Source organism: Seriola aureovittata, chromosome 17 (genome assembly GCF_021018895.1).
Source record: "Seriola aureovittata isolate HTS-2021-v1 ecotype China chromosome 17, ASM2101889v1, whole genome shotgun sequence".
NCBI lineage: Eukaryota > Metazoa > Chordata > Actinopteri > Carangiformes > Carangidae > Seriola > Seriola aureovittata.
In genome coordinates this window covers 21,591,777-21,609,600 of record NC_079380.1, presented here as the reverse complement: position 1 = coordinate 21,609,600, position 17,824 = coordinate 21,591,777, and positions in this window count along the sequence as shown.

Sequence of the window (17,824 nt, the reverse complement as noted above, 5' to 3'; positions counted from 1 at the left end):
ATGCTAGTTCAGTACTTTTCCTTTTTCTCAGTCCCTCTTCTGCAGTGAATGTCCTGTGCTGGCCGGTCACCTCCTCAACCTTCCCACTCTTCCCGCTAGCTCTTGAGAAATGTTGTGAATGCACCACTGAGAGCCAGAATCATGTTTTTTTTGCAACCGCTGAAGCGTCCAGAAGGCCCAGATAAACGATAAATGAAAAACAGAGGGAAGTGGAAAACAGGATGGGAGTCGCTCGGCGAGGATGCGGGTGATGGTCGTGACTAACAGGGCGCACCTGTGCAGTACATCTGCGTTAATTTGGTGATAGCATCGACTAAAGGTCAGCATGTAGGAGGAAGAGACAGACCTTGGAGGGAGGAAATTTACTGGATCAGATTCTAGTGAGGCTGCACATGTGATAGCAAGAGAAGAAGAATTGGAAGAAGTGTAGGATGTGGACAGAAGAAGGAGTGGAGGGAAAGAATGAACATTTGGCAGGAGAAAACAAGAAAATTAATGCAGAAGCAAAAAAAAAAAAAAAAAAGAAAAAGAAAAAGAAAGTGAAGTAATGAGCATGGATTGCATAATGACCACAAATGTGTAAACTATCCCAATAATGTCTGCAAAAACACATGTTCTGACCTGTTTGGGCAGGTTTGTAATCCGTCAGTGGTTGAGCAGGTGTACCTCGGGCTGCTCTGTGGATCTGTGGACACCAACACAGACAAACACTAAACCAACAACAACTCCTAAAAAAAGTTTGGCCCTTACCCGGCAAAACCCAGATATTTTTTCCTGCTCTTTTTATGGCTTATTTTCTTAATGGTCATTGCTGTGATTCAGTTTTAAATTCTATTTGAGAGTAGTAGACACATTAAGGAGTGAGTGACTCAGATAGAGTCGGTGAAAACATCATGCAATGTAAGCTCATTCCTTGGCTCTGTCAGTCCGTGGGATGGAAGGGGATCCGGCCAGACTGGATGAAGGACGGACATTACTCAGGACAGTCCCCCTTCTTTCAGCCTCTGATGGTTCTGTTGTCCTGCGGCTGTGAATTTTGCCATATAAACGTCACCAAAACTTTGTGTAGATTTATGGGTTTTGTATAACACTGGCATACTGTAAGACGCATGGATCTTCAGGTCTTTTTTTTTTGTTGTTGTTGTTGTTAAAATCAAAGTCTGTGGGATTTCTTACACATATAAACATTAGTTTATCTTCTTTTTTGGAAAGACAATTTCAGTGAAAAGCAACAGGAAATCTTCTGTTTCAGTTGTTTAGCTCCTGCCTTCATCATCACCTATTAACACAATCCAGGATACACAGACAGTGCACTGTATGTGGTGAACATGGATCATGAACCACTTGTTTTTATCAGGCCTAACATCACCTCTCCACCCTCCCAGCCCACCACACACTTTGTGGTGCAGCTAATTAGAAACACAGAGAACAAAAAGGTAATTCATAAAACATTTACCAAATGTTAGTGACATAGCAGCCCTCACGTAGAAGTGAGGAAACTCAAAGCACCAATTAAGAAAAATAAAACATCAGTGGAGAAGGTGAAGGAATAAATAAGTCTCCTTGTTCAGTTCAAACTGACCTCTTGAACTTTGAGTTACGGGACTGCACGGAGGTTAGTTCTGAAGTTTTTCTTCAAGAAAAGCTGCACAGGTCTAAAACAATAGTTTGACATTTTGGGAAATACATTAAATTCACTTTTTTGCCAAGAGTTCGATGATAAGTTTGATACCACTCTCATGTCTGTATGGTAAATATGAAGCTGGACCACAGCAGCCAATTAGGGACTGTATGAAAATTATTAAGGAGGGGAGGGGAGGCTGAACCTTACATTTCAAATGTACCACCCCCTTGACTTACAAGACAAAACAAAACAAGCCAGCAACAACTAAACTAAATCTACAATACCTCCCCCAGCTTACAATTTTGTGCAGTAACTTAGCTTAGTTTAGCATCACCGTTTGCCCCGCTAACAGGGGCAAACGGCTAGCCTGGCTTTGTAATCCACCTACCAGCATCTTTAAAGCTCACCAATTTAATCTGGAGCGCTCACTTTAGAAAGAACTGAAGGTGTTGATGTACTTGTGGGAGATAGTGATGAAAAGCTACATCTTTAGGCTTCAATAAAAACACTATTATGTGGAAAAAAATGTTGTATCTCTTTTGATCTACTTTTTTTTTTAGAAAAGCTGAAGTGTAAAACAATAACTTGCTTTTTTATGGGAGTTTTATGCCGGACTGGGTCTTGGCCAGGTCCAGTACTTTCATAGAGTCTCTACTGAGCGCTGATAAGCAGATGTTATTTCATCTGGACAGAGACAGACTGGCTGTTTCCCCCTGTTCCCACTCTTTATGCAAAGCTAAGATAAATGACTGCTATAGCTGCAGCTTGAAATTTACCGTACTGTACCAAGACTCTCGACAGGGGAGAAAATAAACACATTTCCCAAAATGTCAGACCACACTGATTGACACTAAGTTATATAATCCCTGTTGTTACACGATTGAGTAGAAATATGTTTGGATAAGTAAATCTTCTGGATGAATCAATGTTTAGAAGTAGAGTTCAGATCTTAAACCACAAATGACTCATAATATTTATAAACTCTTATCATCCAGAAATATCATTGTCTCCAAACTCTGCAAAGATTGTGTTCCACGTGTCGTTCCAAGAGAAATCCTCATGTTCGCAGAGAAGCTGTCAAGATGACTGGGGGAGGGGATCAGAGAGAAATCTGTCTGAAAGCTGTCAGAGAAAAAACGCCTCGTGTCTCACTTCTTTCCCTCCATCTACTATAATCTTTCTCTTCTGCAGACTAACCTGTTATTACGTGGAGATCACATAAGCGCATATAATTCAAATTAGGTAATAGTTTGTCTCAATACGGGAGCATAGCATCAGGTTGAGTCTTGCATAATTTGGGGTTTAATCTTCAGTAGGTTTCTTCATCTGCTCACAGCCCACACAGCAAACACACAAATAAACTTTCATGCATGCATAGTTTTCTCTTTGTGTGTCTTGGAAATGTCTGTTGTTTGTCTTTTCATTTTGTTATTTTTTTGTGCATCTATCTAAGAGTCTTGATATAATCCTGCACTGATCAGCACTTGGCTTGTGTGTGAGGAAGGAAGTGCTTGGCTTGGCTTTGGCATGTGAGCTGCTAAACTTTAAACAGACTAAATCATGTAAGTATGTCTTCAGTTTGTTAATAATCAGGGTTAATTCAGGAGAATTGATTCATGTTTATGTGCATGAGAGATTAAGTGCGTGGGGTTGTTTGTGTGTGTGTGTGTGTGTGTGTGTGTGTGTGTGTGTATGTATACATGTTTCTGTTGCTGCATAGCTGAGTATAATCTGCTTCTATTTCTCATAAGAGCACTATCCAACTTTTTTCATTTTATGTGCTGTTTATTTTGGTGCCCCACTGCTCTTCTGATGTGCCAACTCTAACAAACTGACCTGCAGGGCATGTGACCATCACCCACCTACCCCTGTCAGGAATCTCACACACACACACACACACACACACACACACACACACACACACACACACACACACACACTGTATCAGATAGCATTGGCAAACAGACAACACAAACAAGCGATAACAGGCAGCGGCACGTTTTTAAAAAGCCATTGAGTGCAATAATATCAAAGAACAAGATGAACAGGCTTTGCCCTGTGCAGATTGCTGTGGGTGAATTTCCACAACCAAGATCCCGACGACGATTGTTATGCATGACCACAGAGATAGTAACTGCAACAATTTGCTCATCTATAAATAAAAACCACCCATGAACCTTCTCTCTTTTATTCTTTCTGTCTCTTTTCCTCACCTTCCTCACCATCTCCCTGCAATTTCATACTCTCTTTCCTCTTCCCTTCCATTTTTTCCCTCCATCTCTCAACCCTCCCTTTTTTTAAAAACAAGACGGTGCCATTCTCTACTGTTGTTCTGCATCTTTTCCTCTTGGCTATGTATTCCTGCTAATTATCCAAAGCCAAGGTTCAAAGCCTTGGACTCTACATCAGCTCTTTTTGGTATTCTAAACTTAAACTTTACAGCTGGATTCAAGCTGACTGTTGACAACCAATCAAAGTATACAAATGTGTACATATGGATGCACACTCTATGGATATTTGGTTTCTTATATGGCTTTAGTTATTTGTGGGAGCCTTAGTTTGAAGGCGTAGTCAGATTAGCATTTAAAACAGTGACATTTAGTGGTGAAATCAATTCATTCCAATGCAAAAGCCTCGATTTTTGGATTCATTCACAGGCACAGTAAATCTACACTAATTTTTTTGTGTTGAGTTCAACTTGGATGAACTTTAACTCACAAATTTATGGCTTCGACCAATAACAAGATGTCTTTATGATGCGGCCCTTTGAGGGAATGGAGAGCAGGAGAGTCCAAAATGGAGGACGCTATCGTAGCTTTTTAGCTCCGTGAAGGAATAATTTGTTACTCACAGGTTGTAAATACAACAGGAGTTGATGGTGAGCAACGCGAACAAGCTCAGATATCTTAATTTTCACTTTAGAATAACTTTTCCTCAGTCATTTATTTTCTGTGTTAGCCAGCATCTCTTGCTGCAAGCAGCGGCATGCCGGTTGGCGGTTGGCGCCTTTCTGCAGTAACCAATCAGAATGTAGAAGTGCTCCGCTGTAGAACACACTAGAGAACACGACTGTGTAATTTTTTGTTCCCATCAAACTCGTTTTAGTACAATGGAGAGGAGATATTGATGATTGCGGTGACGGGTTTCTCCATCCTTTACGACCCCCATGCTACAGGGACTTAAATAAAAAAGCAATGCATGGACAAAGGTGTCTGACATTGTAGATGTTCCAGGTGACTTGGTGAAGTGTAGTCTAGAATATATTTTGTGAAAATAGGAGGGAATTATATGCTAACTGGCGCCATAGGATGCAAAACAGCTTTCTGAACAAAATTGTTAGCTGTCTTTCATCTATTACTGTATATCTTTTTCATCTACATCATCTACATTAGAGTAGCCAAGAACTTCAACAACATCCTTTCCCAGGCAGCCAGAGAGATTTGTTCCACTCTTGCAACTTTCAGTGTGAATATGCAGTTAGTGCTTCCATACTTAAGGCAGCTGTGTCCTAAGCCATTTATAATTTTGTTATTTTCTGTCACATCCTCACTCTACTTTGTGTTTGATCTCTTTATCTTCTGCTTCTCAAATTTCATCTCATCATCCACATTTAGTGGTCTGTTTTAGTTTTCTTCCTTTACCCTCATTGTTTCTCGCCACGTCTTCATACTCTATTCTTTCAATATATTGATGTGACAACGACTTCCATCTCATCTCGTGTCTTTTGCCTTCTCTTTATCTGTCTTTTTTTCTGTCAGCCCACTGCTCTATCTTTTCTCTCTCTCTTTGTGGTTGTCAAAAGCGGTCAGTATAATCACATGTATGCAGCCACTAACACAACAAGCCAAGCAGTGAGACAACACATCATCTGTAACAGACTGGTGACACGCAGGCAGGCTAGTGGCGCAGAGTGACGGGGAGCAACAAGGCCCGACGGTTGCACCCAACAACCCCTTCAGCTTCTTTCAGACTCACATTCTCTCAGCTGTCATTTTAGTTTAGGGTAGCAAACTCTCTCAGAAAAAAGGTACAACCTTGTCAGAAGATCTGTGTCCCCGAATGACCAAGGCGGGACATGTAATGATAGACATATCTTTCTGTAATGGTGAGTATTGGGTACCTCATTCTTTAGAGATAAACAACTTTAATGAAAACACATACAGTACATGCAAAGAGACAGTGAAGTTCCCAAAGAGATGAGTTCAAAACAGGCATACCTTGTATGCTTGGCTGGGGTGCCCCCAAGGATTTTGGGCCCCATGAAAAGATGCCACATCGGGCCCCGCCACCCAAGATAGGATAAGATATGCCTTTCTATACTGTGACTTTTATATGCCTTACTTTTTAAGATTTTTGTATGATCTGAACACACAAGGCAGAACACATAGTAATGGTGAAACAAGTCTTTTATTGCACTTTTAGTTCTTGGTGTGGAATGTGGATAATGGTGGAGATAGATTGATAGACAGGAATCCACAGAGCTGAGCAGGCAAACAAAATCCAAGATGACAAGACAAGACAGGAGCCAAGCGTGGCTGGTCCTTTGTACTGGAGCAGGTTGTGGAGATTGTATGATGAGAAGCAGGTGAGTATGGAGACTAGAGGGAGCAGGAACCAGGAAGCCATGCCAGCTGACACACACACACACACACACACACACACACACACACACACACACACACACACACACACACACATTTACAGACCCAGATACAAAGAGATGACAAACAGACACAGGAGTGATGGGAACACAGCTGACCACAAGAAGAAAAGAAAAGGAACATAAGGTCCTAATCCTAACATTAGTATACTATGACTTTTTATGCCTTACTGTACTATGATGTTTTTATGCCTTATGATGCTTTACTTTACTTTGATGTTTTTAATCCTCACTTTGCTTCTTCATTTTTTACTACTTTTTATGCCTTACTATACTATAAAGTTTAAATGGCTTATTATTCTGTGATATTTTTAGGACTTTTAATGCCTTAGTATAGTATTCTGATTTTATAACTTACTATGCTATGACTTTTTTATAACTTTTTATGCCTTACTATACTGTGAAGTTTTAAGCCTGACTATACTATGTCATTTTTTTAATGCCTTTTTTTAGGCCTTACTGTAATATTTCGTTTTTATGGATCATATTGCCTTACTATACTATGTATTTTTATGTCTATTTATGCCTTAATTTACAATGTCATTTTTATGGCTTATATTGCTTTGCTATAGGCCTACTATGTGGTTTTTACTACTTTTTATGCCTTATTATACTACAACGTTTTTTTGACTTTTTATGTCTTATAATGCATTACTTTACTGTGACGTTTTTTAATCTTCACTATACTATGTCGTTTTGATGACTTTTTATACCTTACTGTACTATGATGTTTTTATGACATATAATGCCTTACTATACTATGACGTTTAAATGCCTTATTATAGTGTTATGTTTTTATGACTTCTAATGCTTTAATATACGTAGTATTGTGATTTTAGAACTTACTATGCTATTACTTTGTTATAACTTTTCATGCCTTATTATACTATGTCTTTTTTGTTGCTTATATTACCTTGCGATACTATGTCGTTTTTATGACTTTTTATGCCATACTATACTATGATGTTTTTTGACTTTTCATGCCTTACTGTACTATGTTGATTTTATGACTTTTTATTCCTTACTATACTACGACTTTTTTATGACATTTTATGCCTTACTATACTGTCACTTTTTTATGACTTTTTAATGCCTTACTATACTGTGACATATTTAATGACTTTTTATGCCTTACTATATTATGTTGTTTTATGACTTTTGATGCCTTACTATACTATGTCATTTTTTTATGACTTTTTATGCCTTACTATACTATGTCATTTAATGACTTTTTATGCCTTACTATACTACGACTTTTTTATGATTTTTTTTGCCTTACTATACTATAACTTTTTAATGAATTTTTATGCCTTACTATACTCTGACATATTTAATGACTTTCTATACCGTACTATACTATGTCGTTTTATGACTTTTGATGCCTTACTATACTATGTCGTTTTTATGACTTTTTATTCCTTACTGTACTGTGACATATTTAATGACTTTTTATGCCTTACTATACTATGACTTTTTTATGACATTTTATGCCTTACTATACTATGACTTTTTTATGACATTTTATGCCTTACTATACTATGACTTTTTATGATTTTTTATGCCTTACTATACTATGACTTTTTTATGACTTTTTAATGCCCTACTATACTGTGACATATTTAATGACTTTTTATGCCTTACTATACTATGACTTTTTTATGACTTTTTATGCATTACTATACTACGACTTTTTTATGACATTTTATACCTTACTATACTGTCCCTTTTTTATGACTTTTTAATGCCTTACTATACTGTGACATATTTAATGACTTTCTATGCCGTACTATACAATGTCGTTTTATGACTTTTGATGCCTTACTATACTATGACTTTTTTATGACATTTTATGCCTTACTATACTGTCCCTTTTTTATGACTTTTTAATGCCTTACTATACTGTGACATATTTAATGACTTTTTATGCCTTACTATACTGTCACTATTTTATGACTTTTTATGCCTTACTATACTATGACGTTTTTATGATTTTTTATGCCTTACTATACTATGACTTTTTTATGACTTTTTAATGCCCTATTATACTGTGACATATTTAATGACTTTTTATGCCTTACTATACGGTGACATATTTAATGACTTTTTATGCCTTACTATACTATGTTGTTTTTATGACTTTTGATGCCTTACTAAACAATGACTTTTTAAGCCTTACTATACTGTCGTTTTTTTTTTTTACTTTTTATGCCTTACTATACTATGACTTTTTATGAATTTTTATGCCTTACTATACTATGACTTTTTATGACTTTTTAATGCCCTATTATACTGTGACATATTTAATGACTTTTTATGCCTTACTATACTATGACTTTTTAATGACTTTTTATGCCTTACTATACTATGATTTTTTATGACTTTTTATGCCTTACTAAACAATGACTTTTTAAGCCTTACTATACTGTGTCGTTTTATGACTTTTTTATGACTTTTTATGCCTTACTATACTATGTCGTTTTATGACTTTTTATGCCTTACTATACTATGACTTTTTATGATTTTTTATGCCTTACTATACTATGTCAATTGTATGACTTTTTATACCTTACTATACTATGACTTTTTATGACTTTTTATGCCTTACTATACTATGACTTTTTTATGATTTTTTATGCCTTACTATACTATGACTTTTTTATGACTTTTTATGACTTACTATACTGTCACTATTTTATGACTTTTTATGCCTTACTATACTATGACGTTTTTATGATTTTTTATGCCTTACTATACTATGACTTTTTTATGACTTTTTAATGCCTTGCTATACTATGTCATTTTTATGACTTTCTATGCCGTACTATACTATGTTGTTTTATGACTTTTTATGCCTTACTATACTATGACTTTTTTATGATTTTTTATGCCTTATTATACTATGACTTTTTAATTAATTTTTATGCCTTACTATACTCTGACATATTTAATGACTTTCTATGCCGTACTATACAATGTCGTTTTATGACTTTTGATGTCTTACTATACTATGTCGCTTTTATGACTTTTTATGCCTTACTATACTGTGTCGTTTTATGACTTTTGATGCCTTACTATACTATGACTTTTTTATGAATTTTTATGCCTTATTATACTATGACGTTTTATGACTTTTGATGCCTTACTATACTATGACTTTTTTATGACTTTTTATGCCTTACTATACTATGTCGTTTTTATGACTTTTTTTGCCTTACTATACTATGACTTTTTTATGACTTTTTAAAGCCTTACTATACTATGTCGCTTTTATGACTTTATATGCCTTACTATACTATGTCGTTTTATGACTTTTGATGCCTTCCTATACTATGTCGTTTTATGACTTTTGATGCCTTACTATACTATGACTTTTTTATGAATTTTTATGCCTTACTATACTGTCCCTTTTTTATGACTTTTTAATGCCTTACTATACTGAGACATATTAATGACTTTTTATGCCTTACTATACTATGTCGTTTTATGACTTTTTATGCCTTACTATGTCGTTTTATGACTTTTTATGCCTTACTATACTATGTTGTTTTTATGACTTTTGATGCCTTACTAAACAATGACTTTTTAAGCCTTACTATACTGTCGTTTTTTTTTTTTACTTTTTATGCCTTACTATACTATGTCGTTTTTATGACTTTTTATGCCTTACTATACTGTCACTTTTTTATGGCTTTTTATGCCTTACTATACTATGTCAATTGTATGACTTTTTATACCTTACTATACCATGTTTTTATGACTTTTTATGCCTTACTATACTATGACTTTTTAGGATTTTTTATGCCTTACTATACTATGACTTTTTTATGACTCTTTAATGCCCTACTATACTGTGACATATTTAATGAATTTTTATGCCTTACTATACTATGATTTTTTTATGACTTTTTATGACTTACTATACTGTCACTATTTTATGACTTTTTATGCCTTACTATACTATGACGTTTTTATGATTTTTTATGCCTTACTATACTATGACTTTTTTATGATTTTTTATGCCTTACTATACTATGACTTTTTAATGAATTTTTACGCCTTACTATACTCTGACATATTTAATGACTTTCTATGCCGTACTATACAATGTCGTTTAATGACTTTCTATGCCGTACTATACAATGTCGTTTTTAATGACTTTTTATGCCTTACTATACTATGTCTTTTTATGACTTTTTATGCCTTACTATACTATGACTTTTTAATGACTTTTTATGCCTTACTATACTACGACTTTTTTATGACTTTTTATGCCTTACTATACTATGACTTTTTATGAATTTTTACGCCTTACTATACTGTGACATATTTAATGACTTTTTATGCCTAACTATAGTATGTCGTTTAATGACTTTTTATGCCTTACTATACTATGTCGTTTTTATGACTTTTGATGCCTTACTATACTATGTCGTTTTTATGACTTTTTATGCCTTACTATACTATGTCTTTTTATGACTTTTTATGCCTTACTATACTATGACTTTTTATGACTTTTTATGCCTTACTATACTGTGACATATTTAATGACTTTTTATACCTTACTATACTATGACTTTTTTATGAATTTTTAATGCCTTACTATACTATGTCGTTTTTATGACTTTTTATGCCTTACTATACTATGACGTTTTTATGACTTTTTATGCCTTACTATACTATGACTTTTTATGACTTTTTATGCCTTACTATACTACGACTTTTTTATGACTTTTTATGCCTTACTATACCGTCACTTTTTTATGACTTTTTATGCCTTACTATACTGTGACATATTTAATGAATTTTTATGCCTTACTATACTATGTCGTTTTTATGACTTTTTATGCCTTACTATGTCGTTTTTATGACTTTTTATGCCTTACTATACTATGTCTTTTTATGACTTTTTTATGACTTTCTATGCCTTACTATACTGTGACATATTAATGACTTTTTATGCCTTACTATACCATGTCGTTTTTTTTTTTTACTTTTTATGACTTACTATACTATGACTTTTTATACCTTACTATACTGTGACATATTAATGACTTTTTTATGATTTTTTAATGCCTTACTATACTATGTCGTTTTTATGACTTTTTTATGACATTTTTATGACTTTTGATGCCTTACTATACTATGTCGTTTAATGACTTTTTTATGACTTTTTAGGCCTTACTATACTATGTCGTTTTTTGACTTTTTATGCCTTACTGTACTGTGACATATTTAATGACTTTTTTATGACTTTTGATGCCTTACTATAGTATGTCGTTTTTATGACTTTTTATGCCTTACTATATTATGTCGTTTTTAGACTTTTTTATGCCTTAACTATACTATGACTTTTTTATGACTTTTTATGCTTTACTATACTACGACTTTTTTATGAGTTTTTATGCCTTACTATACTATGATTTTTTATGACTTTTTAATGCCTTACTATACTATGTCGTTTTTTGACTTTTTATGCCTTACTGTACTGTGACATATTTATGACTTTTTTATGACTTTTTATGCCTTACTATACTATGACTTTTTTATGATTTTTTATGCCTTATATACTATGACTTTTTTATGACATTTTTATGACTTTTTTATGACTTACTATACTGTGACATATTTAATGACTTTCTATGCCGTACTATACTCTGACATATTTAATGATTTTTTATTCCTTACTATACTATGTCGTTTTATGACTTTTGATGCCTTACTATACTATGACTTTTTTATGAATTTTTATGCCTTACTATACTATGACTTTTTTATGAGTTTTTATGCCTTACTATACTATGTCGTTTTTATGACTTTTTATGCCTTACTATACTGTGACATATTTAATGACTTTTTATGCCTAACTATAGTATGTCGTTTTTATGACTTTTTATGCCTTACTATACTATGTCGTTTTATGACTTTTGATGCCTTACTATACTATGTCGTTTTTATGACTTTTTATGCCTTACTATATTATGTCGTTTTATGACTTTTTATGCCTTACTATACTATGACTTTTTATGACTTTTTATGCTTTACTATACTACGACTTTTTTATGAGTTTTTATGCCTTACTATACTATGTCGTTTTTATGACTTTTTATGCCTTACTATACTGTGACATATTTAATGACTTTTTATGCCTAACTATAGTATGTCGTTTTTATGACTTTTTATGCCTTACTATAGTATGTCGTTTTATGACTTTTGATGCCTTACTATATTATGTCGTTTTATGACTTTTTATGCCTTACTATACTATGACTTTTTTATGACTTTTTATGCTTTACTATACTACGACTTTTTTATGAGTTTTTATGCCTTACTATACTATGACTTTTTTATGAATTTTTAATGCCTTACTATACTATGTCATTTTTATGACTTTTTATGCCTTACTGTACTGTGACATATTTAATGACTTTTTATGCCTTACTATACTATGACTTTTTTATGATTTTTTATGCCTTACTATACTATGACTTTTTAATGAATTTTTACGCCTTACTATACTCTGACATATTTAATGACTTTCTATGCCGTACTATACAATGTCGTTTAATGACTTTCTATGCCGTACTATACAATGTCGTTTTTATGACTTTTTATGCCTTACTATACTATGTCGTTTTATGACTTTTGATGCCTTACTATACTATGACTTTTTATGACTTTTTATGCCTTACTATACTATGTCTTTTTATGACTTTTTATGCCTTACTATACTATGTCGTTTTTATGACTTTTTATGCCTTACTATATTGTGACATATTTAATGACTTTTTATGCCTAACTATAGTATGTCGTTTTTATGACTTTTTATACCTTACTATACTATGTCGTTTTATGACTTTTGATGCCTTACTATACTATGTCGTTTTTATGACTTTTTATGCCTTACTATATTATGTCGTTTTATGACTTTTTATGCCTTACTATACTATGACTTTTTTATGACTTTTTATGCCTTACTATACTGTGACATATTTAATGACTTTTTATGCCTTACTATACTATGACTTTTTTATGAATTTTTAATGCCTTACTATACTATGTCGTTTTTATGACTTTTTATGCCTTACTGTACTGTGACATATTTAATGACTTTTTATGCCTTACTATACTATGACTTTTTTATGACTTTTTATGCCTTACTATACAACGACTTTTTCATGACATTTTATGCCTTACTATACCGTCACTTTTTTATGACTTTTTAATGCCTTACTATACTGTGACATATTTAATGAATTTTTATGCCTTACTATACTATGTCGTTTTATGACTTTTTATGCCTTACTATGTCGTTTTATGACTTTTTATGCCTTACTATACTATGACTTTTTTATTACTTTTTATGCCTTACTATACTGTGACATATTTAATGACTTTTTATGCCTTACTATACCATGTCGTTTTTTTTTTACTTTTTATGCCTTACAATACTATGACGTTTTTATGACTTTTGATGCCTTACTATACTATGATGTTTTTATGACTTATTATGCCTTACTATAGTATGTCGTTTTTATGACTTTTTATGCTTTACTTTGCTATGACTATTTCATAACTTTTTATGCCTTACTATACTATGTCGTTTTTATGACTTTTTATGCCTTACTATACTGTGACATATTTAATGACTTTTTATGCCTAACTATAGTATGTCGTTTTTATGACTTTTTATGCCTTACTATATTATGTCGTTTTATGACTTTTTATGCCTTACTATACTATGACTTTTTTATGACTTTTTATGCTTTACTATACTACGACTTTTTTATGAGTTTTTATGCCTTACTATACTATGACTTTTTTATGAATTTTTAATGCCTTACTATACTATGTCGTTTTTATGACTTTTTATGCCTTACTGTACTGTGACATATTTAATGACTTTTTATGCCTTACTATACTATGACTTTTTTATGATTTTTTATGCCTTACTATACTATGACTTTTTAATGAATTTTTACGCCTTATTATACTCTGACATATTTAATGACTTTCTATGCCGTACTATACTCTGACATATTTAATGATTTTTTATGCCTTACTATATTATGTCGTTTTTATGACTTTTTATGCTTACTATACTATGACTTTTTTATGAATTTTTATGCCTTACTATACTATGACTTTTTATGAGTTTTTATGCCTTACAATACTATGTTGTTTTTATGACTTTTTATGCCTTACTATACTGTGACTTATTTAATGACTTTTTATGCCTAACTATAGTATGTCGTTTTTATGACTTTTTATGCTTTACTATACTATGTCATTTTATGACTTTTGATGCCTTACTATACTATGTCGTTTTTATGACTTTTTATGCCTTACTATACTATGTCGTTTTTATGACTTTTTATGCCTTACTATACTATGACTTTTTATGACTTTTTATGCCTTACTATACTATGACTTTTTTATGAGTTTTTATGCCTTACTATACTATGTCGTTTTTATGACTTTTTATGCTTACTATACTGTGACATATTTAATGAATTTTTATGCCTTACTATATTATGTCGTTTTTATGACTTTTTATGACTTTTTAGCCTTACTATACTATGACGTTTTTATGACTTTTTTATGACTTATTATGCCTTACTATATTATGTCGTTTTTTGACTTTTTATGCCTTACTATTACTATGACTTTTTATGACTTTTTATGCTTACTATACTATGACTTTTTATGACTTTTTATGCCTTACTATACTATGACTTTTTATGAATTTTTATGCCTTACTATACTATGTCGTTTTTATGACTTTTTATGCCTTACTATACTGTGACATATTAATGACTTTTTATGCCTTACTATACTATGACTTTTTATGAATTTTTATGCCTTACTATACTACGACTTTTTTATGACATTTTATGCCTTACTATACCGTCACTTTTTTATGACTTTTTATGCCTTACTATACTATGACTTTTTAATGAATTTTTATGCCTTACTATACTATGTCGTTTTTATGACTTTTTATGCCTTACTATGTCGTTTTATGACTTTTTATGCCTTACTATACTATGACGTTTTTATGACTTTTTATGCCTTACTGTACTGTGACATATTTAATGACTTTTTATGCCTTACTATTACTATGTCGTTTTATGACTTTTTTTGACTTTTTATGCTTTACTATACTATGACGTTTAAATGCGTTATTATACTGTGACATTTTTATGACTTTTTATGCCTTACTATATTATGACTTTTTTATGAATTTTTATGCCTTACTTTACTATGACTTTTTTATGACTATTTCATAACTTTTTATGCCTTACTATACTATGTCGTTTTATGACTTTTTATGCCTTACTATACTGTGACATATTTAATGACTTTTTATACCTTACTATACTATGACTTTTTATGAATTTTTATGCCTTACTATACTACGACTTTTTTATGAGTTTTTATGCCTTACTATACTATGTCGTTTTTATGACTTTTTAGGCCTTACTATACTGTGACATATTTAATGACTTTTTATGCCTTACTATACTACGACTTTTTTATGAGTTTTTATGCCTTACTATATTATGACTTTTTAATGACTTTTTATGCCTTACTATACTGTGACATATTTATGACTTTTTTGCCTTACTATACAATGTCGTTTAATGACTTTCTATGCCTTACTATACAATGTCGTTTTTATGACTTTTTATGCCTTACTATACTATGTCGTTTTATGACTTTTGATGCCTTACTATACTATGACTTTTTTATGAATTTTTATGCCTTACTATACTACGACTTTTTTATGAGTTTTTATGCCTTACTATACTATGTCGTTTTTATGACTTTTTAGGCCTTACTATACTGTGACATATTTAATGACTTTTTATGCCTTACTATAGTATGTCGTTTTTATGACTTTTTATGCCTTACTATACTATGTCGTTTTTATGACTTTTTATGCCTTACTATACTATGTCGTTTTTATGACTTTTTATGCTTACTATACTATGACTTTTTTATGACTTTTTATGCTTTACTATACTACGACTTTTTTATGAGTTTTTATGCCTTACTATACTATGTCGTTTTTATGACTTTTTATGCCTTACTATACTGTGACATATTTAATGACTTTTTATGCCTAACTATAGTATGTCGTTTTTATGACTTTTTATGCCTTACTATACTATGTCGTTTTTATGACTTTTTATGCCTTACTATATTATGTCGTTTTATGACTTTTTATGCCTTACTATACTATGACTTTTTTATGACTTTTTATGCTTTACTATACTACGACTTTTTTATGACTTTTTATGCCTTACTATACTATGTCGTTTTTATGACTTTTTATGCCTTACTATACTGTGACATATTTAATGACTTTTTATGCCTAACTATAGTATGTCGTTTTTATGACTTTTTATGCCTTACTATACTATGTCGTTTTATGACTTTTTATGCCTTACTATACTATGTCGTTTTTATGACTTTTTATGCCTTACTATATTATGTCGTTTTATGACTTATTATGCCTTACTATACTATGACTTTTTTATGACTTTTTATGCTTTACTATACTACGACTTTTTTATGAGTTTTTATGCCTTACTATACTATGACTTTTTTATGAATTTTTAATGCCTTACTATACTATGTCGTTTTTATGACTTTTTATGCCTTACTGTACTGTGACATATTTAATGACTTTTTATGCCTTACTATACTATGACTTTTTTATGACTTTTTATGCCTTACTATACAACGACTTTTTTATGACATTTTATGCCTTACTATACCGTCACTTTTTTATGACTTTTTAATGCCTTACTATACTGTGACATATTTAATGACTTTTTATGCCTTACTATACTATGTCGTTTTATGACTTTTTATGCCTTACTATGTCGTTTTATGACTTTTTATGCCTTACTATACTATGACGTTTTTATGACTTTTTATACCTTACTATACTATGACTTTTTATGAATTTTTATGCCTTACTATACTACGACTTTTTTATGAGTTTTTATGCCTTACTATACTATGTCGTTTTTATGACTTTTTAGGCCTTACTATACTGTGACATATTTAATGACTTTTTATGCCTTACTATACTATGACTTTTTTATGATTTTTTATGCCTTACTATATTATGACTTTTTAATGAATTTTTACGCCTTACTATACTCTGACATATTTAATGACTTTCTATGCCGTACTATACAATGTCGTTTAATGACTTTCTATGCCGTACTATACAATGTCGTTTTTATGACTTTTTATGCCTTACTATACTATGTCGTTTTATGACTTTTGATGCCTTACTATACTATGACTTTTTATGAATTTTTATGCCTTACTATACTACGACTTTTTTATGAGTTTTTATGCCTTACTATACTATGTCGTTTTTATGACTTTTTATGCCTTACTATACTGTGACATATTTAATGACTTTTTATGCCTAACTATAGTATGTCGTTTTTATGACTTTTTATGCCTTACTATACTATGTCGTTTTATGACTTTTTATGCCTTACTATACTATGTCGTTT